At 45.1% G+C, this 27,719-nt stretch overlaps 1 protein-coding gene across 1 annotated transcript in view; it reads right to left on the bottom strand.

Annotated features, from left to right (window-relative positions):
• BAIAP3 (BAI1 associated protein 3) overlaps positions 1-19,367 on the bottom strand; it is a 599,530-nt gene extending 580,163 nt beyond the window's left edge. Inside the window, exon 1 of the mRNA XM_082260275.1 lies at positions 19,248-19,367. The gene's annotated coding sequence lies outside the window, so the exon portion shown is untranslated. The remainder of the gene's footprint in view (positions 1-19,247) is intronic.
• Positions 19,368-27,719: the final 8,352 nt, after the last annotated feature.

The following is a 27,719-nucleotide window of genomic DNA, read 5'->3' as shown; positions in this document are numbered from 1 at the left end:
TGTAATACAGAGGTATTAGGCATTGTATATAATGTAGAGGTAAAAGGCACTATGTGCAATACAGAGTTAGGCACGCCATAGACAGTGTGAATTCGTATGATTCCCCCCACCAACACAGATAGTGCTAACATGGGAATTCCCCCTGGCAAGCAATTGTCAGCTCCTGGCTGGGGGCGGGGGGAAGCCAACCCCGTCGGGAGAAGACAGTGATTATTGCTAGCGACTATAGCAGCCGCTAGCGTTAACTGCAACTGAATCCAGCAGGCTAGTTGTACCCAAGTTGATTGATCATTCGATCAATACATTTAGGTTCAACAGGATTCCTGTTGAACCGGCTGAGATTCGTACCATCTATGGCCAACCTTAGACATTGCATGTAATGCACAGACATAGGGCTCTACATGTAGATGTACATGCTTGTAATAAAGAGGCATTCAGCGCTGCTTGTAATAATCAAACAATCCATGGCATGAGGCACTGTACTAGAAAAAAACATGTAATATATTGAATATATGATACTTTACAATAGCAGTGCTATTCAACAAATAAGCCTCAAACACAGCTCCCACCATTTCCATACGGCAACACAATAGCAGTGTATTTTTATTTCTTTACTTTGAGGAGCATTGCATCAAGCTAGATATTCCATTCAAAACGCACCTCATCGCCCAAATATGATAGTCCTGGTGCATTTTTTGCTGTGTACTACAACACCTACTAAAGAGAGAGTTGGAGTACTTTAAAGTGGTTTTAAAGGCATCCCCCCCCCCCCAGCACTAACTCTTAAGGATGCATAGATCACGGCTCAGGAGCGAGCAAGCACCAGTGCCCCCACAGCAAGCAGCCTGCTATTGGGGGCACTGGCTGAAGAGGAGGAGGGATCCGAAAACAGGAGGATCGGGGCTGCAAAGAGCAAGTATGAAATTTTTTTTTTTTTTTAAATGAACCTTTCGTGTCACTTTAAGCTCCCCTCATTAGTGTCATTGGTGGTTATCAAAACCAAGCAGAAATCCAGCACCTGGCGGCTCGAACTGTGAACTTTTTGTTGCGTTCACATCCTATGGATCAATATGGCCCCCTTTTCTATTGGGCTGGCCTTTAACCACCATTTCTACCTATGACACTGTTGATCCTTGGTTACAATTTCTGCTCATGGTTTTTTTTTTTTTTTTATGTTCTTACTTTTTGTGCACCCTTATGGTGATTTTAGACATGTTTTACAACTATGTGCTTTGATACACAACAACGTATGCTATTTACATGTTTAAATAAAGATTATAAAAAAAAAAAACAACAGACATAATAACAACCCACAGCATTGGAGTCAGTTGATGCAAAAATAATTCTCAACATTGTTGTCAATGGATACAATAATAATCCCCAGCACGTGCGCTAGAGACTGCAATATTAAACCCCACATTGGTGCTCAGTAGTAGCAGTGCTATTTAGCCACTTGCGGACCGCCCGCTGCAGTTTTACTGCAGCAGGCTGGCTCAGCAGCGCGAAATGACGTAGCTCTACGTCAGTCACGCGCAGGGTGCTGGGGGAGAGCGCACGCCACAGGGGGTGCCTTTCAGTGCCCACTAGGCAGCAGGGATGCTGATGCATGGGGCCGGCCGCCACGATTGCTGCCGGGCACCAGCGATCACTCCCCGCTGAGAGAGAAGGAGGTCAGCTGATTTTACATCACCTGTTTTCCAAAGATCAAACCGGCTTTGTCCCTCTCCCACAAGTCACTGATAATATACGCCGTACCCTACTTCTAACCCATGTAGCTCATGGTCGAACTATACCCCTCATGCTATTGACATTAGGAAGGCATTTGACACTTGGCGTTTGACACTTTATCATGGTCATACCTGAAAAAAAAAACCTCCACTATCGAGGCCTGGGTGACTCCTTCGTGCATTGGGTCGATAAGCTATATTCTCAGCTCAAATATATGGGGTATGAATCCTCTAAACTTCCCATTTCACGTGGTATGCGTTAGGGTTGCCCATTATCTCTGCTTCTCTTTATAATAGCCCTTGAACCTTTGGCGGAACACATTTGCTTGAATCCCGATAATCGGGGGCTGGAATTGGCAGGAGTGCATCAAAAAGTGGCGTTGTTCGCAGATGACGTCCTATTGTATGTTACATCTCCCTAAGTCTCACTTCTGCACGGTTTTGCCTCCTTATAGGAACTTCAAGTTAATCACACTAAATCCCAAGCACTAAATGTGTTACTACCAGACTCGGTTCAATGCTCTTTGGCAATTAACTTCTCATTTTAGTGGTCGTCCTCTCTTTCCTATCTGGGGATTATTTTAACCTCGACTTACCGTACATTATAAATGGCAAATTATCAATCACCCGTTTATTGGAATCGTGGGGCGTCTCTTAAATCTCCTGGTGGGGTCGCATCCACGCAATCAAGATGACCCTTCTTTTGAAATTCCTGTACGCTTTTCAGGTCCTGCCTATTTTGGTCCCCCCACACACACACACATATTTTGCGCTCTTTACAACGTCGTATTCTTAACTTTGTTTGGGGCTCAACCAAACCGAGATTGAAGCAGGTGGTGCTATACAGACAGAAACATGCTGGTGGTTTGGGAGTTCCAAATTTGACACGCTACTATAAAGCAGCACAAATCACACCTTTGATACAGATATATGCTGGAGAGTTGTTTCCTTTGTGGACATGTATTGATCTTGAGGATGCAAACCCTGTTCTGGTATTGTCACTCTTATGGCAGTCCACTCAATTTCGTCCTAAAACTTTAAATCCCATTCTGTCTCATTCGCTAGCGATTTGGGATTCGGTAAATATTCCACGGGGCTACTTTTACCTCACCTACCCCTTTTGGAGATTTTTAATTGCCTATAGTTTCCTTCAGGGTTAGATGACCCTCATAGCTTTCATTGTTGGCTCTCTAAGGGCCTGACAATGATACTTTCCTTTCTTACTACCAGAGGGGTATACACATTCCAACAGCTTCAGAAGACTTATGAAGCTCATGCTATAGAAAGGTAAGGTTATCTTCAAATTTGCCACTTCTTAGACTCCGTGGTTAGAAATTATGACAGTTCCTGACCTTTGACTGCGTTTGAAACTAGTCAATCGACTACTCGGGGCCTAGTCTCGCTGCTTTATTCTTCTCTTCTGGGAGCCTCTAACACTAAAACCCCCTCCTACTGTGCACGATGGGAGGCAGACTTAGGAGCTCTTCAATCCCCTGAGGATTGGTCCAAGATGTGGGAGGCCCTTTTTCGGTCCTCTCGCAAGGTTATAACACCTTCAAGAATTCTTTCAAGGTTATGTCTAGATGGTACTACACACCAGTGAGAATCGCAAAATACCTCCCGACCTACTCAGCTTTGTGTTTTCGGGGTTGTTCTGATCAGGGCGATATGAAGCACATGTGGTAGACATGCCCCAAAGTTAAAAGGCTGTGGATTTGGGTGTACGCTGTGGTCAATAATCTCTTTCACTCTAAAATATGCAAGGACCTGTGGGAAGCTCTACTTCATAAAGCCATCTTGGAGTTAACAAAATGTAAACGTATCTTGGCAACACATATTTTTATGGCTACGAAACAAACCATTGCAAGGGTGTGGAAATCTCCTTTCCTTTTTATTGAGGTGAAACGGCGGGTGCATGATAAACTGAGAAACGAAAAGCTTACGGCGATACTCATGGACACTAGTCCGCCTTCCCGTTTTCTGGATTTATAGGGAAAATTCTGTTCAGCCTGCTGGTGGCGGCCTTGGATTCCCTGGGGAGGGGCTTCTTTTCTTTTTCACCACTTTCCTCCTCTTGGTCTTCTATTCTTACTCTTCTTTTCTGTTCACTTCTTTTCTCTATTTCTTCCTTTTTACTTTTTTTTTGGTTAATTACAGCCAGAGGCTCATGTGTGGAGGTCGTTAGTGTTCTCTGACCACATTTTTTGGGAATAAACTTTTCTCTCCCCCTATCATGTCTATATTAATATACTTTTAAATGTATTTTCTTCTCTTCTTCTGGTGTTGGAGAGACTTCTATGACTGTACTTCATATGCAAACTAAGGTCAATCTCAGGTACTGTCTTATATTGGCTACATGATGATTCCTAAAATATTGTTTGCTTAGCATACCTTCTAGGTTATGACCATTGAGAACTATATGACTTGTCATTACTCCTTAGACCGTAAAGGTAACGAGACATTCTTACCTGATTACCTTTAATCTTTGAAGCTACAAGATACACCATGTATGAGGCCTACTTGTCTGTAGTATGTATGTAACCTTCCTCAAATTGTTGTCAGCCACTGGCCTTGGCGTCGGTTTACTGCTTTATGAGTTTGTCTTTATTTATTAAAAATAGTGTGAAAGAAAAAACGTATTTTTTTATTGCATATGGAAAATCCAAATTTCTGAGTTACCACTAGAACAGGAATAGAGGGAAACTCCCAATTGGGGCACTTGTTGTGGTGACAACTGTCTCACTTTGGAGAGTTTTCTATCTACTTTCTGTTGTGGCTACAGTGCAGGAAGCAAAGGGAAATCTCCCTGATAAAATATAGATGGCAAACAAAACCTGATGTTGGCTTACTGTTCACTGCTGTATCCATAATGAGAAAAACATTAAGGCTTTAGGTTTACTTTAACTAAATATATTTGCATGTATCTCTACCAATACGAGTAACCAGTGTTTCTTAACCGGAGTTTCCAGGGGTTCCTCCATGATCTATCCATCAATCACAGGCAGCTGATAGGTAGATTGCATCCCCACCTAGCTAACACATGTAGAGCAGAGCAGTGCAGGGAAGCGGTTGTGATCAGTACTCTTGGTCCATCCTTCTCTCCTATCTATCCCAGGTGCCTGTATGTGACATCACCCAAGATGCCAAAGTCTACAAGAGGCTGAAACATGCTGTAGCTAGATGCTGTGCAGAGTGATACTTGCATTTAGGGCTGTATACAGGGCCAGGACAAGGGATGGGCAGGAGGGGAAGCTGCCCTGAGAGTGGTGGGGATTTTAGGGGGTTGTGCTAGAATGGGTGATTTGAAGGGGAGGGGGGATTTTTACTCTGTTAGGAAGGGGGAGTTGAGGGGGAGATTTGTGCTAGTAGGCATAATTGAAGGGATTTGTGCTAGGAGAGGAAATTTGGGGGGAAGTGTGCTGGGAGAGGGGGGTTTGGAGGGGGTAGAGGATTTATGCTCAGAAGAGAAATTTGAGGGGGGGGGGTGGATTTTTGTTAGGAATGGGCATTTAGTGCTGGGGGGGTTGTGCTAATAAAGATGATTGGGGGAGGATAAGTGCTAGGGAAGGGGATTTGTTCTAGGAAGGGGGAGTTGGGAAGGAAGAGGATTTGAGCTGATACATAATGAGTATACATTTTTTTCTGGGGGGGGGGCGTCTGGCATCTTTGCCCTGGCCCCTAGATGACCTTGTCCCAGCACTGGCTGTATGAATCATCTGCTGAGAAAATCTCTTTAACCAAAACCCGCCCGGCCTATAGCAGAATGACAACCGGGCGGGAGACCAGTTATCCTGACTGGGCTTTATATGACGTCCAGCAGGATAAGCTGCTCCTGCGCACCCCAGAGGGCACGTGGCGATTGGCGGAGCGGTGTGAAGCTCTGACACACCGCATCTCCAATCTTGGTAAAGAGCCTATGACGTAGGCTCTAAACCATGTGATCAGCTGTGTCCAATGACAGCTGGTAACATCGTAACAAGGAAGTGCTGTTTACCGTCTCTATTCGCGCTGACAAGGTGCGAGTAGAGGAGAGCCAATCAGCGGCTCTCCTGATGGGGAGGGGGGTTTGTGCTCCTAACCAGCGCATCCATTATCAGTGCAGACTCATCAAGGATGCCCACAAGTGCCCACTTAAAGTGCCAACCCGTGCCCACCAGGGATGCCAATTCATGCCCACCAGGGATTTCAATCAGTGCCCACCAGGAATGCCAATCAGTGCTTATTAGGGATGCCAATCAGTGCCCATCAGTGATGAAAATCAGTGCCTCATCAGTGCTGCCTATCAGTGCCCATCATTGCCACTCCTTAGTGCCCATCAGTGCCGCCTATCAGTGCCCATCAATGCCACCTATCAGTACCACCATCAGTGCTGCATATCAGTGGCGCCTATCAGTGCCTCATTATCAGTGCTCCTCAGTGCCACCTCATCAGTGCTTATCAGTGCCCGTAAGTGCCACCTCACCAGTGCCCATCAGTGAAGGAGAAAATGTACTTATTTACAAACTTTTATAACAGAAATGTTATAAAGCAAAAATTGTTTAGCAAAAATTAAAAAAACCCAGTGGTGATTGAATACCACCAAAAGAAAGGTGTATTTGTGGGGGAAAGAAATGGTTACAGTGTTGCATGATCATGCAATTGTCATTCAAAATGCGACAGTGATGAAAGCTGAAAATTGGCCCGATGCAGGAAGGGGGTGAAAGTGCCCTGTATTGAAGTGGTTAAACACTGAACAGGAGCTCTGGCAGAGTAAAGTAAGCTGCTGAGAGAAGAACTTCAGTGCTTCTGTGAAATTTAGGAATTAATTATTCCACAGTGTCTACAGGACATAGGTCAGTAAAGGTTTTGCTTAAAGAGGAACTTTAGTCCCTTTTCCAAAAAAAAAAAAATTCAGCAGCTACAAATACTGTAGCTGCTGACTTTTAACAGACACCAGTCCAGGAGTCCAGCATTGTCTTCCACCAGGCTGGATCTTCGGATACTGATTCCTTCATCCTGGGTGTGGGAAGCTGGCTGTGTCTTCCTGCTGTTTTACAGCCGGTTCCCCACTGCACACATGGAAGATTGCTGTGTTCCAGAAGCTTGAGGCAGGCAGAGGTTAGGCCAAGCTTCCATAACTCTCACCTAGTATGAGAACTACAGAAGTAGAAGCAGGTACTTGTCAGAAAAGGTACCCTCTTCCAGAAAAAATAAAACCCACCAATATGCTAACAATGGGGGGGGGGGGGGTGAAGTATGAGCGGAACTTTCATTTATAGTCAAGTTCTGTGTTGACCACCTGGCTGCCAAACAGGAATTTATTAGCACAGGTTAAAGTTACAATGCAAATCTATGAAAAATGTTGCTTCAACATACTATATAATTTCTAATAATAATACATAGGAAGCACGTTCTGTTCTTCTAGCCTCAAAGGAGTCCTGCTAGGTATACTCCACCTGCTCCTCCTTCTGATTACTGGATTGCATTGATGGTGTCATCAGGGGGTCTAGGAACAGGAAGTTCTGTTACAAAGTTACTGACCAATGGATGAAAAAGAAGGTCTAGGCAAAAGAGCAGCTAAAGAATGCCTGCGATAAGTGATACTGTATATCATTATCATATAACCTCTTTATAACACGGATGAAAAAATCTGCCCATAGGCTGAACAAAAAAGATCTAAGAATGTACAACCAACTTAAAAATGACCAATAAACTTCTCTTATTTGCTTCTTTTTAATGTCTGTTAAGCTGGTTACAGATTATACAACTTTTGTTGTTCGATTTCCTTTAGATTTTCTTTTAACCATGTAGTGTAAGGGCCTTCCTGATTGCATACAATTTGAAAGTTTTTAGGTTTAGGTTTGACCTCATATTATATGGTTTTGGTGAATCTAAGGGAAAATTGTACAAAAAAAAAAAAATGTATAAAAGTTGTATAGTGTGTAGCCAGCTTTAAATAAACCATTGAAAATATTTTGTGATATCTGCTCAATAAGTCCAAATAAATACTTGTTGATCTTGTCAGAAAAGTTGTGAGCTTGTAACTTAGCTTAGATATACACTATATTTCCAAAAGTATTGGGACGCCTTCCTTTACACGCACATGAACCTTAATGGCATCACAGTCTTAGTCCGTAGGCTTCAATATTGAGTTGGCCCACCCTTTGCAGCTATAACAGCTTTAACTCTTCTGGGAAGGCTGTCCACAAGGTTTAGGAGTGTGTCTATGGGAATGTTTGACCATTCTTCCAGAAACTCATTTGGGAGGTTGAGCACTGATGTTGGAGAGAAGGCCTGGCTCACAGTCTGCCATTTAATTCATCCCAAAGGCGTTTTATCGGGTTCAGGTCAGGACTCTGCAGGCCAGTCAAGTTCCTCCACCCCAAACTCGCTCATCCATGTCTTTATGGACCTTGCTTTGTGCACTGGTGCACAGTCATGTTGGAACAGGAAGGGGCCATCCCCAAAGTTGGGAGCATTAAATTGTCCAAAATGTCTTGGTTTGCTAATGCATTAAAAAGGATAGAAGGATATGCTTTGTTCATATTTCATGTCTGAAGTATACAACCACTTTAACAAAAGGTACTCCTTACACTGTGGGGGCACTCGATAGGAGGGAGGGCTAGCAGCGAAGAGGAACCGGGCTGCTCTGTGCAAAGCCAACTGCACAAAGGAGGTAAGTATAACATGTATATAAAAAAAATAAAAAAAACATGAGACCTTACATTCACTTTAAGTGTATCTACAGTAAGCCTTTACATATATACAGTGCAACATCTGCCTACAAAGTACTGTTTTACTATTTTAGAAAAAAGGGGCGAGATTTCACCCCCTTTCTCTCCCTCGGAAGGAAAAAGGGATGGAAGCACTAAGAGGGATTTTGGAGGTACCAGGCAAGAATACACATAAAAAATTATTTATTTTATATTATGTGTGTATTCCCACCTGGTACCTCCAAAATCCCTCTTAGTGCTTCCATCCCTTTTTCCTTCCGAGGGAGAGAAAGGGGGTGAAATCTCGCCCCTTTTTTCTACTTTATTGTTTGAGGGATATGGCCCAGGCAAGTAATGATGATTGCTGTCTGATCTGGTGTCGAAAACAGAATCTCTCCCCATTCTCTTTCCCCTTTACATGTTTTACTATTTTATTTCTGCATAGTTCCTTGCTGTCCCCAAAAATATCTAAAAATCCAGCCCCAGCTCCTGGCTATGGGAAGTTGTGGGGGCTGGGGGCCTGGGTAGGACCGGGCACAAAGGCTGGAGAATGGCATGTTTCCTTGTCTTCTCATTTTCTCACCTTCTCCTGGCAATTCTTGTTGTTCTCTTCTGTTTTCTTCCTTGTACCTTTAGTTATAAAAAAACATGGTTCTGGTGCAGTGTTAGAGCTTTTGTTATAGAACATCTCTCCGGAGATGAGACCGTTAGAGGAACACTTTACTACTACAAGGCAACATGGCTTTCCAGAAATCGAGTGATCATTTCCATTGCTTTTTGTTTGTTTATGACTATAATCAGTTATATTATTCTCTGAGTACTACAGAACTACGCCCCTCTATATAAGGGAAAATAGATGGTGTCAGGGTTCTGTAGTGCTATATTGTGTCTGCTGTCCTGATACAGAAAATGATATGAGTGACGTCTGTGTTACTGGCAGAATCACCAAGTGAAAATAAAGGGAATAAAAAGATTGATAAAAGGAAACAAATGCATCCACTACATCTAAGGACTGGTAAGATGCTATACTCAGGGCTGTCTTTAATACAGGGCAAAAGGGGCAGCTGCCCCGTGCCCAGTCATTGTTGTGGGGCCCAAAGCAGCTGCCCCTTGAGCCCGCACTGCCTGCAAATAATTGATAAGTGAATTCGGGAGGGCCCAAGAAAATGTTTGCCCAGGGTCCAATCAATATTAAAGATGGCTCTGGCTATACTGCAGCCTTTCTCAACCTTTTCAACACAGAGGAACCCTTGAAATAAATTTCTGGTCTCAGGAAACCCCTGCTAAAAATGAAAAATCTACAACTCCTGATACATTAGTGTGACAGTCAGTGGCAAGAACGCTCCTTACTCTTGTCATCATTGGGAAGAATTACCCCCTTACAGATAGCTAAAAGGAACAATGGTGCCATTCGAAACTTATCTGAGAGGCAGAAATTGCCATTTCTAAAGAAACCCCCAGCAACCTCAGGAGGAACCCTAGGGTTCCACGAAATCCTGGTTGAGAAACCCTGCAATAGCTGTATATTACATTTTTGCTTTTGGTTTTAGATAAGCTTTAAATAAAAAATAAAAAAAAACATGCTTTTTACACATAAATCCTAGTTGACATTAACCAGAAGTGAAATCTGTTTAAAAGGAGCAGCAAAAAAGTGTATTAAAAAGAGATCTCGTAGACGAACGACATTCACAGACACTTGACACTTTTAGAATCCCATCAAGGATGTGTGTCTGCTTGTAATACAAGTAGATTGTCAGAAAATTACCAAAGCTGCGCCATACATTATCATATATAAGCATCAAACCTATTACATCTACAGACAGAGCAAGCAAGCCAAACAGACAAATTCATTATCTATCTCTGTCTTTCCCTATCACTTAAGATTAGTGACATTCAAATGTAATACTACAAAGCTGTACATTAAACAGATCAACAGACCTCCTTTAAACAGTGGCTGGCCCCATTTAATTATATGATGCTAAGAAGAACCACAATGTACAATATGCTAGAAGAAATCACCAAAAATATCAAAAATTATTGTTTTTCAGGATAGCATGGACACGTTAATTCAAAAGGATTTATGATTGGTACTACTACTCAATGCCTAATTGAAAATGAACTACGGTATTCCCACATTCAAATATATCACACACGTCAGATACACGTACATTATTTCCATTGTATTGACTTAGGATAAAGCAAGATTAATTTTTCATCAGTCGTGGAAAGCATTTACTATCCTCATGATAGATATTACAATGAAACAGGAATATAGTCACATTACTTGATGCATCAAATACACACACACATATAAATTATATATATATATATATATATACATACATATACACACACACAGTATGTGTATTTATATACATTAATGTTATAATGAAAAAATATATACAAAGTATATTCCTCGCGCCAATGGAATTACAAGGGTATTATGTAGATTAAAATATTATTGAAAAATTATTTTAAAAACTGCTAGCCTAAAAACAATATACTTTGCAGCTGCTGTATAAGTAAAAGGTATTGGATATAAATGGTCTTATAGAAGACCAAATACAGCGCTTGCTAAAACCAGTGGATGCCAGTATCTGTATCACGCTCTATATAGTAAGTGCAATTCCAGTGTAAACTTAACGTCTAATAAAATAATTCAACATATATTCATCAAAAAACATCAAAAAGAAACTCCCTCTAGTGAGTACTTGTGCAAATTAGTGCATGGTGAATAAGCATATAAATATAAAAACAGATCCAAATATGAGTGAAGAAATATAAAATTACTAAAACGTTTTTGAATATTGTCAGAAAAAAGTCCAAAATATATAAAGTGACTTCAGTGCTCAAAAATAGTGGTGAATGTCCTTAGTGACAATAAATCTTCGAATCCAAAAGTGCAAGTGCTCTGGCGTGGTTTGCCGTGACATCAATTCCTTTGTGAATAGGTAAATTGGATCACTTACCAGATTGAGTGGGCTCTATATGCCGTATGGCACTGTCTAGAACCATTCTTGCTTGAAAAGCCCCCTGGGCTTAGTAGGTTTCCCTTTTGGGTGGTCCTATGAGCTGCTGATGGCTCCTCTAGGCTCCAGGGTACTCGGTCAGTGGTAATATATAAGGGGAGAAAGAAGGCTCCAAATAGTGTGATATAGCTAGGAAATTCCTTTATTTCCTAAAAATCCGGTAAAAACAGCTTTAAAAGTTTTAAAACATCACTGGTGGTCTAGCGGTGCGGGCTGCTCGTCCTCCTCACAAAGTGACGGGCTTACTTCCGGCTTGCGCTCCACCTCAACGTGACGTAATGACGATATGCGGTCCAAACTGACGCGTTTCGTCACTTCCGGTGACGTCCTCTGAGGACGTCACCGGAAGTGACGAAACGCGTCAGTTTGGACTTTTCACGCGAGAATGGTTCTAGTGCCATACGGCATATAGAGCCCACTCAATCTGGTAAGTGATCCAATTTACCTATTCACAAAGGAATTGATGTCACGGCAAACCACACCAGAGCTCTTGCACTTTTGGATTCGAAGATTTATTGTCACTAAGGACATTCACCACTATTTTTGAGCACTGAAGTCACTTTACATATTTTGGACTTTTTTCTGACAATATTCAAAAACATTTTAGTAATTTTAGATTTCTTCACTCATATTTGGATCTGTTTTTATATTTATATGCTTATTCACCATGCACTAATTTGCACAAGTACTCACTAGAGGGAGTTTCTTTTTGATGTTTTTTGATGACTATATGTTGAATTATTTTATTAGACGTCAAGTTTACACTGGAATTGCACTTACTATATAGAGAGTGATACAGATACTGGCATCCACTGGTTTTAGCAAGCGCTGTATTTGGTCTTCTATAAGACCATTTATATCCAATTAATGTTATAATGTAACAAACTTGATTCTTTCATCAAAGAGAAAGTTTAAGCTGTAAGGCTACTTTCACAGGTTAGCGTAGCAGACTGCGGGCAGATCACCGCGATTCTGCCCGCGATCCGGAAATCATTGCAAATCGCGGGACGCCTGTGGGTTGCCGTTGATTTGCAATGGCACCCCAAACGCTGTGCGATGTTGCGGCGATTTCTGCCTGCCGAATCGCGGTAACATCGTGCAAACAAAATCGCAGGTCGCATGACGCCCCAAAGAAGCTCCTGTACCTTTTTTGAGCGTCATGCGACCCGCAATTTTTTTTGCGCAATGTTACCGCGATTCAGCAGGCGGAAATCGCGGCAACATCGCACAGCATTTGGGGTGCCATTGCAAATCAACGGCAACGCACAGGCGTCCAGCGTTTTGCAATGATTTCCGGATCGTGGGCAGAATCGCAGTGATTCTGCCCGCGGTCCGCTACGCTAACATGTGAACGTAGCCTAACTGTCTGTGTTCTATTTATACACACTGTGGGATTGCTGAATTTACAATTTATCCAGGTGTGATAGATATAGATATATAGATATAGACAGAGATAGATATAGATATATAGATATAGACAGAGATAGATATAGACAGAGATAGATATAGACAGAGATAGATATATAGATATAGACAGAGATAGATATATAGATATAGACAGAGATAGATATATAGATATAGATAGATATAGATAGATAGATAGATAGATAGATAGATAGATAGATAGATAGATAGATAGATAGATAGATAGATAGATAGATAGATAGATAGATAGATAGATAGATAGATAGATAGATAGATAGAAAAAATGTAAGAATCATTTTACTAATTTGATTATTCACTTGAAACACTCATTCCATTGAATGTAGTGAAAGCATGACTGTGTTGCATTGCTTTTGAGGATATTTCTGTCCAAAAATTGTGATTAATGCTTCCCAATTAAAATTGAAAACCCTTGGCACTGAAGTCAATTATCCTGTTGAATCACTGTGCCAAAATATTGAATCAAATCCTTTTTCAAACAGACAATGCAAGGGTAGGACAAGCTAGGCTACTTATTAAAAATAATAGCTCTCATGACAATGGAGATATAAAGAAAATAAATGAACAAACATATGGAAATAACACATGTAGCTTTGGCTGTCATGTTTCTGACCATTAAACACTTGATAGATCTGACAGGCAACTTTTTATGTGAAAGTGATGGTAATAAATCAAATCACTGCTGTATTCTTATTACAAAAATAATAGGGGATAATATGCAGTTAGACTAATACAAAGCACAGTATCAATATGTGCCACATATAAAATATGTACAGCACATCCTGAGTATATAGATAGGATCATCCAAGAAGGACAATATATAACATTACGAAACCAGCAGCATCACTGTTCATTGACATGAATTCAGTGACTTTCTCTCACTTTCATCATCCTTCATAGCAAAGTCTCTAAATACATTTTTATAATGTAAAGGGTAAATACCTTAAAGTGGTTGTAAACCCTTACATATACCCAGTGAAGTGACTGGTCTCAGGTGATAGACAGAGATAAAACGAATCCTATTAAATAAGTTGTACCTGTCTATCTACAGACGTCTTTTCCCTGCATCCATTCAAAGTGCAGAATTTACACAGGATCTCTCAGCTCCTAAAAGCAGGGGGCGGAGTACATCAGTGAAGAGAGAGCTGATTGGAGGGAAGGGACACACCCCCTTTACACAGGAATAGAGATTAGGCTGTGAATCTGCTGGAGCTCCCTCCCCTGTCACCATTTTCTCTTGGTGTCAGGAAAACTTGTCAAGAGTGATTCATGCTGATAGCAGAGGAACGAAGCAGTAGACAGAAATGACACTTAGTGCTCTGGATTGAGAAAAGTACACACTATAGTGGGATATGCCTTGTTCATATTATATGTCTGAGGTTTACAACCACTTTAAATTATATAAAGAACCGTCAGCCATCTCTCACTTCCGGGTCCTTTAGCCTTGGCACCACTGACCTAACTGCACCTCTCCTGCAGTCTCTTGGGTAACTAATTCCAAATACCCAGAAGATTGTGTTTAAGCCATTCTCAAACTATCAGCAAAGACCATCACAAGAGAATACAGTGTCAGATCTCCTTTGGAGGAGATCCAGATATAAGAGATCCAGTGTCACACCATCAGGGTGCCCACTAGTAGAACCCAAAAGAGTTGGTTGACAATTAAATCAAATAATTCAATGACAGAAGTGCCAGATGTGAAACGTTTAAAGGGTGCTGGGATGCCTATGATTTATTTGCTTATTAGAACAATCCAAGATATGAAGTCTTTAAATAAGCTCACTGGTTCGGTGAGGCAGCTTCCAACTCAAAACGGACCTCACAAAATATTCCTCAGAAAAAAGACCATGTGCTAAAGCTTGTTGGCTGGTTGAAAAATTAGTGTAATTATGTCCTCTGCAGAAATGTCAAAGGAACAGATCCATAAGCCACATGGACCTTTTTCTTTGACACTGCTGCTTGTAGCTGGAACGAGCTTTCTGTCCCTGCTTGCAATCACAGTGGTCTAGTTGGACTTTACCTCTCTACTTGAGCAGCACATTAACCACTTGCCGACCCGGCCAGGCAAAGTGAGGTACTGGTACATCACTAGCCTGTCACTGGCTTGTGAGCCAATAGCGGGCGAGCGCGCGCCCGCTGAGGCGCGCGCCCGCCCCGGCTCGTTCCCTAACAAGTCAGTGCGTGTGACCGGCGGACCCGATGTCCACCGGTCACTAGCGATCGTTCGCCGGGAAGGGAGAAAGGCAGGCGGCTAATGTAAACAAGCCGCCTGTCATTCTCCCCTGTGTAAAAATGGAGATCAGACGGTTCTACTATGTAGGACCGTTGATCTCTGTTTTTACACTAGTAGCCATGTCCAATCACAGTTAGAAACACGCCCCTAGGACACTTAACCCCTCCCTCTCCAATACAGTTAACCCCTTCCCTGCCAGTGTCATTTTTGCAGTAACAGTGCATATGTATAGCACTGATTACTGCAGCAATGTCACTGGTAACCCCAAAAGTGTCAAAAATGTCAGTCAAGGGTCCGATCTGTCCGCCGCAATGTCGCAGTCCCGAAAAAAAAAAAAAATCGCAGATCGCCGCCATTACTCGTTAAAAAAAAAACACCAAAAATGACAAAAATCTTTCCCTTTGTTAGTAAACGCGATAACTTTTGCACAAACCAATCAAAATACGCTTTTTGCGATTTTGTTTACCAAACATATGTAGCATAGAACAAATTGGCCGAAAATGTTAAAACATTTTGATTTTTACATTTTTTTGGGGGAATTTCATATAAAAAAAATGTGAGAAATATTGTTATCTTTGCAAAATCGACGCTCTTTTTTTGTTTATAGCGCATGATCAAAAAATTGCACAGGTGATCAAATACCACCAAAAGAAAGCTCTGTTTGTGGTAAAAAAAAGGACGTCAAATTCGTTTAGGTACAGCATCGCACGACCGTGCAATTGTCCGTTAAAGTCACGCAGTAAAAAAAAAAAAAAAAAAAATCGCAAAAGAAACCCTGGTCAGGAAGGGGGTAAAATCTTCCGGGGCTTAAGTGGTTAATTTTGTATTTTTAGGGTCACAGTATGTCCTCCTCTGGCAATACAGTTGGAAGGTCCAGGAGCCTCTTTACCAAGCCTGATAGCTAAGTAGAAAATCTTCCCTTTACAGCAGCCTTTTTCAAACTTCACATGGAGGAACCCTTGAAATAACTTTGCATGTGGTTCTGGGGCATTTGGGGCACTTTCCCAATCTCCTGAATGGGTCGCGTTCGGCAGCAACATGTTGGATAGTTTTTGCCATGGGCGCGAAGCAAACATTGTAACTGTGGCATGTAATTACCCTGTCTGCTGCCATTGCAGCTTAGGGAGGGAGGAGGGGTTGGGGGAGCTAATGCCCAACCACACATTTCTACTGACCCCCAACCGCACATCCAAACTTACCCTAATGGCCACTGGGAAGAATGCTCCTTAAACCTGAGGTCATTGGGAAGAATCCTTTTCCTATGGTGGCCATACGTGCTTTGATTTTATTATCTGATCAATGTGCAATTCAATCAAAATGATCAAATTTGCAAATAATCACATAGCCACACCTTCCATTCCTAGCGATTTGGACTTATATTCGATTTGATCAAAACTGAGTTTGCTCATGAATACAACTGTATTTTGAACAATCAGAGTATGAGATTACATAGTGGAAACAGTAAAGTGTCTTAAATATTAATCCCCTTGTGTGGCATATCAATTGAATGCGTTGTCCACTATAGATCAATTTGTTTTATTAAAAGAGATTAATCAGAAAATAAATCAAAGCGTGTATAGCCTTTACAGATACCTAAAAAGATCACTGTTGTCAGTGGTTACTCATCTGAGAGGCAGAAGCTGCTCATTGTTCATGGAAACCTAGAGGAACCCTGGCATTCCATGGAACTCCTAGAAAACTCTGGAGGAGCCCTGGAGTTCCACGGAACCCCTACAAACCTCTGGAAGAACCCTGGAATTCCATAGAACCACTAGAAACCTCTAGAGGAATCCCAGAGTTCCATGGAACCCCTAGAAACCCCTGGAATAACCTATAGAATTCTATATAAACCCAATAAACCTCTGGAGGAACAATGGAGATTTATGGAACCCCTGGAAACCTCTGGAGGAATCCTGGAGTTCCACTGAACTCCTAGAAGCATTTGGAGGAACCATGAAACCCCAGAAACCTCTGGAGGAACCTTGGAATTCCACAGAACTCTTGGAAACCTCTGGAAGAAACCTGGCATTCCTTGGAAACCCTAAAAACCTCTGGAGGAACCCTGACATGCCATGGATTTCCTAGAAACCCCCGGAGAAACCCTGGAGTTCCATGGGACCCCATAAACCCCTAGAGCAGTGATGGCGAACCTTGGCACCCCAGATGTTTTGGAACTACATTTCCCATTATGCTCATGCACTCTGCAGTGTAGCTGAGCATCATGGGGAATGTAGTTTCAAAACATCTGGGGTACCAAGGTTCGCCATCACTGCCCTAGAGGAACCCTGGAGTCCAACTGAAGCCCTAGAAACCTCTGGAGGAACCCTGGAGTTTCATGGATACTCTAGAAATCTTTGGAGGGAACCTGGAATTTCCATGACACCCTAGAAACATCTGGAGGAACCCTGGAGTTTCACAGATCCCCTAGAAACCTTTGGAGGAAACCTGGAGTTCCATTGAACCCCTAGAAACCAATGGAGGAAACCCTGGAGTTCCATGGATTACCTCTAAAACTTTGAAGTAACCCTGGAGTTCCACTGAACCCCTAGAAACCCTGGATATCCATGGAACCCCTCGAAACCTCTGGAGGAACCCTGGAGTTTCATGAAACCCCTAAAAACCTCTGGAGGAACCCTGGCTTCCATAAATCCCCTAGAAACCTTTGAAGAAAACCTTGGAGTTTCACAGATCCCCTAGAAACCTTTGAAGGAAAACTGGAGTTCCACTGAATCCCTAAAAACCTATAGAGAAACCCTGGAACCCCTAAAAATCTCTGGAGGAACTGTGGAGTTCCACTGGAGCCCTAAATACCTCTGGAAAAACCCTGGAGTTCAACGGAACCCCTAAAAATCTCTGGAAAAACCCTGGGGTTTCACTGAACCCCTAAAAACCTCTAGAAAACCCTGGAAATCCATGGAACCCCTAGAAATCTTTGAAGGAATCCTGGAGTTCCAGTGAACCCCTAGAAACATCTGGAGAAACTCTGCAACCCCTAGAAACCTCTGGAGGAGCTGCAGAGTTCAATTGAACCCCTAGGACTTTGGAGGAATCATAGAGTTCCACTGAACCCCTAGAAACCTCTGGAAGAACCCTGGAGTTCCATTGAACCCCTAGAAGCCTCTGGAGAAACCCTGGAGTTCCACTGAACCCCGAGAAACCTCTGGAGAAACCATGGAGTTCCATGGAACCCCTAGAAATCTCTGGAAAAACCCTGGAGTTTCACTGAACCCCTAAAAACCTCTAGAAAACCCTGGAAATCCATGGAACCCCTAGAAACCATTGAAGGAATCCTGGAGTTCCAGTGAACCCCTAGAAACATCTGGAGAAACCCTGGAACCCCTAGAAACCTCTGGAGGAGCTGCAGAGTTCCATTGAACCCCTAGGACCCTCTGGAGAAACTATGGAGTTCCATGGAACCCCTAGAAACCTCTGGAAGAACCCTGGAGTTCCATTGAACCCCTAGAAGCTTCTGGAGAAACCCTGGAGTTCCACTGAACCCAGAGAAACCTCTGGAGAAACTATGGAATGCCATGGAACCCCTAGAAATCTCTGGAAGAACCCTGGAGTTCCACTGAACCCCTGGAGAAACTATGGAATGCCATGGAACCCCTAGAAATCTCTGGAAGAACCCTGGAGTTCCACTGAACCCCTATAAACCTCTGGAAAAACCCTGGAGTTCCATGGAACCCCTATAAACCTCTGGGAATTCCATGGAACCCCTAGAAACCTTTGAAGGAACCCTGGAGGAGAAAGGCTGCTTACAGAAATGAATGCAGGTAATGGCATTATCCTAATTCACTTATCTGCTTCCACCCTGCAGCTCCTTGTCAATCAGAAGAACAAAAAGCAAAACATACAACAACTATACAACAGCTCCTGCTAAACTTTTACTATGAAATAACATAATACAGAATAAAACAATGCCAAGACAACCCAATAATAGAGGAGAAGCAGCAATCCTGCAGAAAGCAGCATGTAGTTTGCTCCTTGTGTAATTGTCAGAGTTGATAATAATGTGAGGGGGAAGCAGGGAAGAGGTAGAATGTGGATGTAGAAGGAGGTGAGGAGAAGACATGCACGGTTCAGGGTCCAGGGATGGAGGAGGGGAGTATCTCCCGCTTACCTGTTGCAGGCTGGATGTGGAGCGGAGCGGAGCGCTGATCAGCCTTTGGTAGGAGTTGGAGCTGCAGTGAGGGACAGCGCGCCTCAGCCGCCTCCTCTACCTCCGCCACACAACTCCCTCCATTCCTTATATGGGCATAGGAAGGGCCAGAGCGGGCGGGCGGGGCTCCAGCAGGCAGAAAGGTGAGGCGCCCCGGTGACTGAGATGTGACATGGAACATATACAGCGGTAACGGGACTGTCCATAGACTGGAGGGGGGAGAACTTCCACTGACACCTGTGGTGAACACATGGCTCACACCGCTCACAACTACCAAGTAAAACGGAGACCCCTGAGGAGAAGAGGAACTCATCAACCTTTCCTTCAGTCCTGGCACTCTTTATGGATGGAAATCGGAAGACCCCCTCCCCCCCCAATCTAAAATAGAGGAAACCTGAATTACTTATCAATGTACACAACACAGACCTTCATCAAATCACCTTCACATCAGAGCCCCCCCCCCCCACAGAGGTTCCTCCATCACATCACAGCCCCCCCACAGAGGTTCCTCCATCACATTAGAGACCCCCCCCCACAGAGGTTCCTTAATCACATCAGACCCCCCCCCCACAGAGGTTCCTCCATCACATCAGAGCCCCCCCCACAGAGGTTCCTCCATCACATTAGAGACCCCCCCCCCCCACAGAGGTTCCTCCATCACATCACAGCCCCCCCACAGAGGTTCCTCCATCACATTAGAGACCCCCCCCCACAGAGGTTCCTTAATCACATCAGACCCCCCCCCCACAGAGGTTCCTCCATCACATCAGAGCCCCCCCCACAGAGGTTCCTCCATCACATTAGAGACCCCCCCCCCACAGAGGTTCCTCCATCACATCAGAGCCCCCCCCACAGAGGTTCCTCCATCACATCACAGCCCCCCCACAGAGGTTCCTCCATCACATTAGAGACCCCCCCCCCCCCACAGAGGTTCCTCCATCACATCACAGCCCCCCCACAGAGGTTCCTCCATCACATTAGAGACCCCCCCCCACAGAGGTTCCTTAATCACATCAGACCCCCCCCCCACAGAGGTTCCTCCATCACATCAGAGCCCCCCCCACAGAGGTTCCTCCATCACATTAGAGACCCCCCCCCCCCACAGAGGTTCCTCCATCACATCACAGCCCCCCCACAGAGGTTCCTCCATCACATTAGAGACCCCCCCCCCACAGAGGTTCCTTAATCACATCAGACCCCCCCCCCCACAGAGGTTCCTCCATCACATCAGAGCCCCCCCCACAGAGGTTCCTCCATCACATTAGAGACCCCCCCCCCACAGAGGTTCCTCCATCACATCAGAGCCCCCCCCACAGAGGTTCCTCCATCACATCACAGCCCCCCCACAGAGGTTCCTCCATCACATTAGAGACCCCCCCCCCCCACAGAGGTTCCTTAATCACATCAGACCCCCCCCCCACAGAGGTTCCTCCATCACATCAGAGCCCCCCCCCCACAGAGGTTCCTCCATCACATCAGAGCCCCCCCCACAGAGGTTCCTCCATCACATTAGAGACCCCCCCCCCACAGAGGTTCCTCCATCACATCAGACCCCCCCCCCACAGAGGTTCCTCCATCACATCAGAGCCCCCCACAGAGGTTCCTCCATCACATCAGAGGCCCCCCCCCCACAGAGGTTCCTCCATCACATCAGACCCCCCCCCCCACAGAGGTTCCTCCATCACATCAGAGCCCCCCCCCCCCACAGAGGTTCCTCCACATCAGAGCCCCCCCCCCCACAGAGGTTCCTCCATCCCATCAGAGCCACCCCCCGACAGAGGTTCCTCCATCCCATCAGAGCCCCCCCCACAGAGGTTCCTCCACATCAGAGCCCCCCCCCCACAGAGGTTCCTCCACATCAGAGCCCCCCCCCCCACAGAGGTTCCTCCATCCCATCAGAGCCCCCCCACAGAGGTTCCTCCATCACATCAGAGACCCCCACAGAGGTTCCTCCATCACATCAGAGCCCCCCCCCCACACAGAGGTTCCTCCACATCAGAGCCCCCCGCCACAGAGGTTCCTCCATCCCATCAGAGCCCCCCCCACAGAGGTTCCTCCATCACATCAGAGACCCCCCTCCACAGAGGTTCCTCCATCACATCAGAGACCCCCACAGAGGTTCCTCCATCACATCAGAGCCCCCCACAGAGGTTCCTCCATCACATCAGAGCCCCCCCCACAGAGGTTCCTACATCACATCAGAGCCCCCCCCACAGAGGTTCCTCCATCACATCAGAGCCCCCCCACAGAGGTTCCTCCACATCAGAGCCCCCCCCCACAGAGGTTCCTCCATCCCATCAGAGCCCCCCCCCCCACAGAGGTTCCTCCATCCCATCAGAGCCCCCCCCCCCACAGAGGTTCCTCCATCACATCAGAGCCCCCCCCCACAGAGGTTCCTCCACATCAGAGCCCCCCCCCCACAGAGGTTCCTCCATCCCATCAGAGCCCCCCCCGCACAGAGGTTCCTCCATCACATCAGAGACCCCCACAGAGGTTCCTCCATCACATCAGAGACCCCCCCACAGAGGTTCCTCCATCACATCGGAGCCCCCCCCCCCCCACAGAGGTTCCTCCATCACATCAGAGCCCCCCACAGAGGTTCCTCCATCACATCAGAGCCCCCCACAGAGGTTCCTCCACATCAGAGCCCCCCCCCACAGAGGTTCCTCCATCACATCAGAGACCCCCACAGAGGTTCCTCCATCACGTCAGAGCCCCCCACAGAGGTTCCTCCATCACATCAGAGCCCCCCACAGAGGTTCCTCCATCACATCAGAGCCCCCCCCACAGAGGTTCCTCCACATCAGAGCCCCCCCCCACAGAGGTTCCTCCATCCCATCAGAGCCCCCCCCACAGAGGTTCCTCCACATCAGAGCCCCCACAGAGGTTCCTCCATCCCATCAGAGCCCCCCCCACAGAGGTTCCTCCACATCAGAGCCCCCCCCCCCCACAGAGGTTCCTCCACATCAGAGCCCCCCCCCCACAGAGGTTCCTCCATCACATCAGAGCCCCCCCCACAGAGGTTCCTCCATCACATCAGAGCCCCCCCCCACAGAGGTTCCTCCACATCAGAGCCCCCCCCCCCCACAGAGGTTCCTCCATCACATCAGAGCCCCCCCACAGAGGTTCCTCAATCCCATCAGAGCCCCCCCCCCACAGAGGCTCCTCCATCACATCAGAGACCCCCACAGAGGTTCCTCCATCAGAGACCCCCCCACAGAGGTTCCTCCATCACATCGGAGCCCCCCCCCCACACAGGTTCCTCCATCACATCAGAGCCCCCCACAGAGGTTCCTCCATCACATCAGAGCCCCCCCTCCCACAGAGGTTCCTCCACATCAGAGCCCCCCCCCCACAGAGGGTCCTCCGTCCCATCAGAGCCCCCCCCACAGAGGTTCCTCCATCACATCAGAGACCCCCCCCCCCCCACAGAGGTTCCTACATCACATCAGAGCCCCCTTTACATCAGAGGTTCCTACATCTAATGAGAGCCCCCCCCCCATATCAGAGGTTCCTCCATCTAATGAGAGCCCCCCCCCCACATCAGAGGTTCCTACATCTATTGAGAGCCCCTCCCCCACATCAGAGGTTCCTCCATGAGAGCCCCCCTCTTCATAGGGGGGTCAACTGTCATTAATTGGTGATGGGAGGGAGAGCTCAACTGTCATTTCCTGGTGGGGGGAGTCATCTGTCATTACCTGGTGGGGGGAGTCATCTGTCATTACCTGGTGGGGGGAGTCATCTGTCATTACCTGGTGGGGGGAGTCATCTGTCATTACCTGGTTGGGGGAAGGGGGGTCATCTGTCAGTACCTGGTGGGGGGAGTCATCTGTCATTACCTGGTGGGGGGAGTCATCTGTCATTACCTGGTTGGGGGAAGGGGGGTCATCTGTCAGTACCTGGTGGGGGGAAGGGGGGTCATCAGTCATTACCTGGTGGGGGGAAGGGGGGTCATCAGTCATTACCTGGTGGGAATGAAGCAGGGGGTTCATTTGTCATTACCTGGTGGGGGAGGGGGGTCATCAGTCATTACCTGGTGGGATGAAGCAGGGAGGTCATCGGTATTTACCTGGTGGGGGGAGGGGGGTCATCTGTCATTACCTAGTTGGGGGAAGAGGGGGGTCATCAGTCATTACCTGGTTGGGGGAAGAGGGGGTATCCGTCATTGCCTGGTGGGGGGGAGGGGGGTCATCTGTCATTACCTAGTTGGGGGAAGATGGGGTATCTGTCATTGCCTGGTTGGGGGAGGGGGGTCATTGGTCCTTACCTGGTAGGGGGAAGGGAGGGGTCATCTGCCATTACCTAGTTGGGGGAAGAGGGGATATCCGTCATTGCCTGGTGGGGGGGAGGGGGGTCATCTGTCATTACCTAGTTGGTGGAAGAGGGGGTATCTGTCATTGCCTGGTTGGGGGAGGGGGGTCATTGGTCCTTACCTGGTAGGGGAAAGGGAGGGGTCATCTGTCAATACCTGGTGGGGAGCAGCAGGGAAGTCATCTGTCATTACTTGGGGGGGGAAGGGGGGTATCTGTCATTACCTGTTGTGGGGAGGGGAGGGGATCTGTCTTTAACTAGTGGGGAAAATGGGGGGTCATTTGTCATTGCCTGGTGTATCATTGTCCTTCACACTTTAGGGGGGACAAACTGAGGCCATTGGAAGTAGAAAATGTCCTAGCATCAATGGAAGTAAACAATGCTCCATCATTGGTGTCACTGAGAAGAACTGTGCCCCATCGCTGGTGTTATTGGTAGGAATTGTGCCCTTCGTTGGTGTCAGTGGGGGAATTTTGCCCCAATATTGATGCCAGAGGATGAAATTTTACCCCAAGGACCGGATAAAAGCAAGCAAAGGTCCGCATCCAGCCCCAGGTGGCAGTTTGGAGAGCACTGGTGATGGGTTGCTAGGATACAAGGCTTGTTAACAAGAAGAGTTGGGAAGCTACCGCCCTTAGTGCAGACCATCTGCACCTCTCACCCGCTTCCCTGCTGTGATATGGGGGAAAAGAGAAAACTCACGTGCTAATGGCCCAAAATACTATATGAAAAAGCTGCTAGCACAATACTCAGGCCAAGTATCACAGTGTAGAAAGACAAAAAGTGCAGCGCTAGAAAATTTTAAAATGAAGGATAATAACACTAAATGCAAATATTTGTGCCAATATGGACTGGATTGAATGTATCTCCAGATCCCACTTAGACATGAACATAATAAGATTCCCCTTTAAAAGTGACTGTGCTCAACCTTAAAAGATTACAATGGAAATAATCGCTGGGGGCTGGGCAGGTCGCCCTCCACTTCGGGACACAGTTTGTTCCCAGTGGGGTGTTGGGGGTAGGGGTGGGGCGATACGACCTGGTCTAACCAGTACTGCTACTGACTATCTTGAGTGCTCCTACCAACGAAAGACAAAAATGTTGAAATGTTTTAACAGTATGTACTATGCTAGATGTTCTAAAAGACATTTACTATCTTAACAGCCATTGAATGTTTTGTACATTTGTCTACCTTTTTGAAACCAATAAAAACATTGAAATATATAAAAGTGACTGTGCTCAAATAAATTAAACAATTCATATGAGATAATGCATTGATACGTGTATCCAAAATGCCATACATGTAGGGCAAACAACAGCATCTAAAGTATTAAAAAGGGCTTGTGCAAAAAAATAAAAATGATAAATTCATCTACATCCAAGTGAATATAAGCAATGAACAAACAAATAATATATAACAGCTTCAATCAATAAAGTGCATGAGGTGAATGAATAGGCATAAATATAGGGGGCTCCGAACCCAAAATAACAGTTCATCATGTGGATAGAAGGGTTTCTCCAAAGTGTAGGTAAAGAAGTATCCGAATACCCAAAGTAGAGAAAAAGAGGGGTGACGCCACCGTAATGTGGTAAAAGTAGAGGCTTACCAAAAGCTTATGACCATGATCAGGTGGTCAGTATAAGCCTTAAAGAAGTAAAGCTAGTAGTCGGCTCCAATCCTGGTTGTTCATCCAGCAAAGAGAAGCACCTCAGCCAAATGGACACAACTTCCAATCCGATCTGATAATCACTACCACTCAAGTACATGGAAACAGGAGAAAGAAGCCGACCATAGCCTCCGACAAACATCTGGATAGCACACAAGGCGAATATTAGGGGCAGTATAATTGGATTGGCCTCTGCTAGGAATAGGGCCAGAGTAGCTGACATTAAGACTCACCAGAGACCTTGATCATCTTTATAACATGCAATATTAGTCTCCCTCTGCCCCCCTTTTAGAACAAAGCTTCTCCAAACGTAAGGCCTTGGATGATATCTTGTCTGGTGACACTGAAAGGGCCCTAAGATGGTCCAAAGCTACATTTTTATTGCACAGTAACTCATCTTCCATCATATTCGCTGGGAAGCTAAATCAAGCTGTTAAACCCACACATGTGTACAGAGTTGTATGAAGTACTCGAAACTAGAGCTGCACGATTAATCGTATGAAAATCGCGATCTCGATTCACCCCCCCCTGACGATCTAAACCTGACATTTGCTCGATTCTTTGCATAGCAGAGAGAACAGCTGTGGGAAAAAAAAAAAAAGCCTCCCGGCAAATGCCTATCAGCATTAAAGTCTCCCAGTAACTATAAATAAAATGATTACATTGTATCTTTTCCTTCCCTCTGCCAGGGAGAAAGGAAGTTTAACCTCTTAAAGACTAGACCTTTCTCTGACACTTGTTGCTTGCAAGTTAAAATCATCAGGTTTTTTTTTGCTAGAAAAGTACTTAGAACCCCAAACATTTTATACATTTTTTTTAGCAGAGACCCTACAGAATAAAATGGTGATTGTTGTAATATTTTATGTCACACTGTATTTGCGCAGCAGTCTTTCAAACGCAATTAATAGACTTTAATGAATAAAAAAAAAAAAACGTAACAGTAAAGTTATCCCAATTTTTTTTTTTGTTACACAGAGAATCGTGAGAGAATCGTGATCTTTATTCCAAGCTAAAAAATCGTGATTCTCATTTTGGCCAGAATCGTGCAGCTCTACTCGAAACCCATACTTGAGTAAAAGTACAAGTGCTCGATCAAAAAGTGACTTGAGTAGAAGTGGAAGTGCTCGATCAAAAAGTGACTTGAGTAGAAGTACTAAAGTATTCAACATTTTTTGTACTTAAGTATTGCAAGTAGTTTTTGAAAAATTTTGCTACTCAAGTACTGAAAGTAAAAGTACCAGTAGTTTTGAAAAAAAATTGCTACTCAAGTACTGAAAGTAAAAGTACAAGTACTGTGTTATGTAGTTATTAAAGAAAGAAGTCAAAAGTTTGAACATCATATTGTTTTTTATTATTTCAAATGCAGCTTTTATTTATACATACAGTAGCATTTATTTTCGTATGCACTATTAATACACATGTTTTGAGCTTCATGAAACCTGCCATCTACTGTTCTGGCAGTGGTAATTTTTATAATAGTAACGAGTAACTATGCAGCACAAAAAAAAAATATCGGAGTAGAAGTATTGAAATCATCGAAAAAATGTAGTGAAGTAAAAGTGGAAGTAGGAGAAAAAAATTCTACTCTAGGAAAGTACAGATACCACATTTCGGTACTTAACTACAGTAGTGAAGTAATTCTACTTAGTTACTATACATCTCTGCATGTGTACAGATTGAGAAGAACCGATGGCAGATTAGTGACTCACCCTAAAGAGGTACTCGGGATCTTCACTGATTTTTATAAGTCTCTCCTCTCGTTGTGCGTCGTATGTTCTAGCTCTTCCCTACGCGTTTCATCATATATGACATCATCAGGGGCCAATTAAGATGTTATATATGATGAAACACATAGGCCAGAGCTAGGACGTATGACGCATGATGATACTGCGCATGTACTGCCCTATCGCAGATCTTGCAGATCCAATGTTTTCCCTGTATACAAAGCTCTGTATTGGCTTGATGTCAAATAATTAGGCAGTCTCCGATCTCTGGGAGTTCCATATTGTCCCTTGTCCCTTATGCCCACTTTGCCAGTCAGCATACCTCTGTTTCCTCACTCCCAGGTACAGTATGAGCTACGGCTGCCCCAGCATATCTGCATATGGGTGAAGTCCATGAATGGCACGACTCGACTGGAGAAGTCCATGGCTTGGGTGTATTCCGAGAGTCCAGTGTTCCATAGATGAACTAGAAGTCTCAGCAAGTCCTGCAAGGTCCCTGTTCTCTAGCCCGCTACCCTGGGCTCATGCCCCTCTTGGGACCTGAACCACTCCCTTTAATATATCACAGGACAGGAATCCAGACCCCAAAAAAGCCAGTGAACGAGAGCAGGGAATGATGCAATGCAGTGTTAACCTCTTCCCCCTAATCTGGGCAGCCAAACAGGCTAACTAAATATGCACTGCCTACATGTGATATGGGGGGGGGGGCTGTGATTTTATGGGGGGAACCT

This window comes from Pelophylax lessonae (genome assembly GCF_965119305.1).
Source record: "Pelophylax lessonae genome assembly, chromosome: 6".
Taxonomy (NCBI): Eukaryota; Metazoa; Chordata; class Amphibia; order Anura; family Ranidae; genus Pelophylax; species Pelophylax lessonae.
This window is presented reverse-complemented; position numbering and strand designations above follow the sequence as displayed.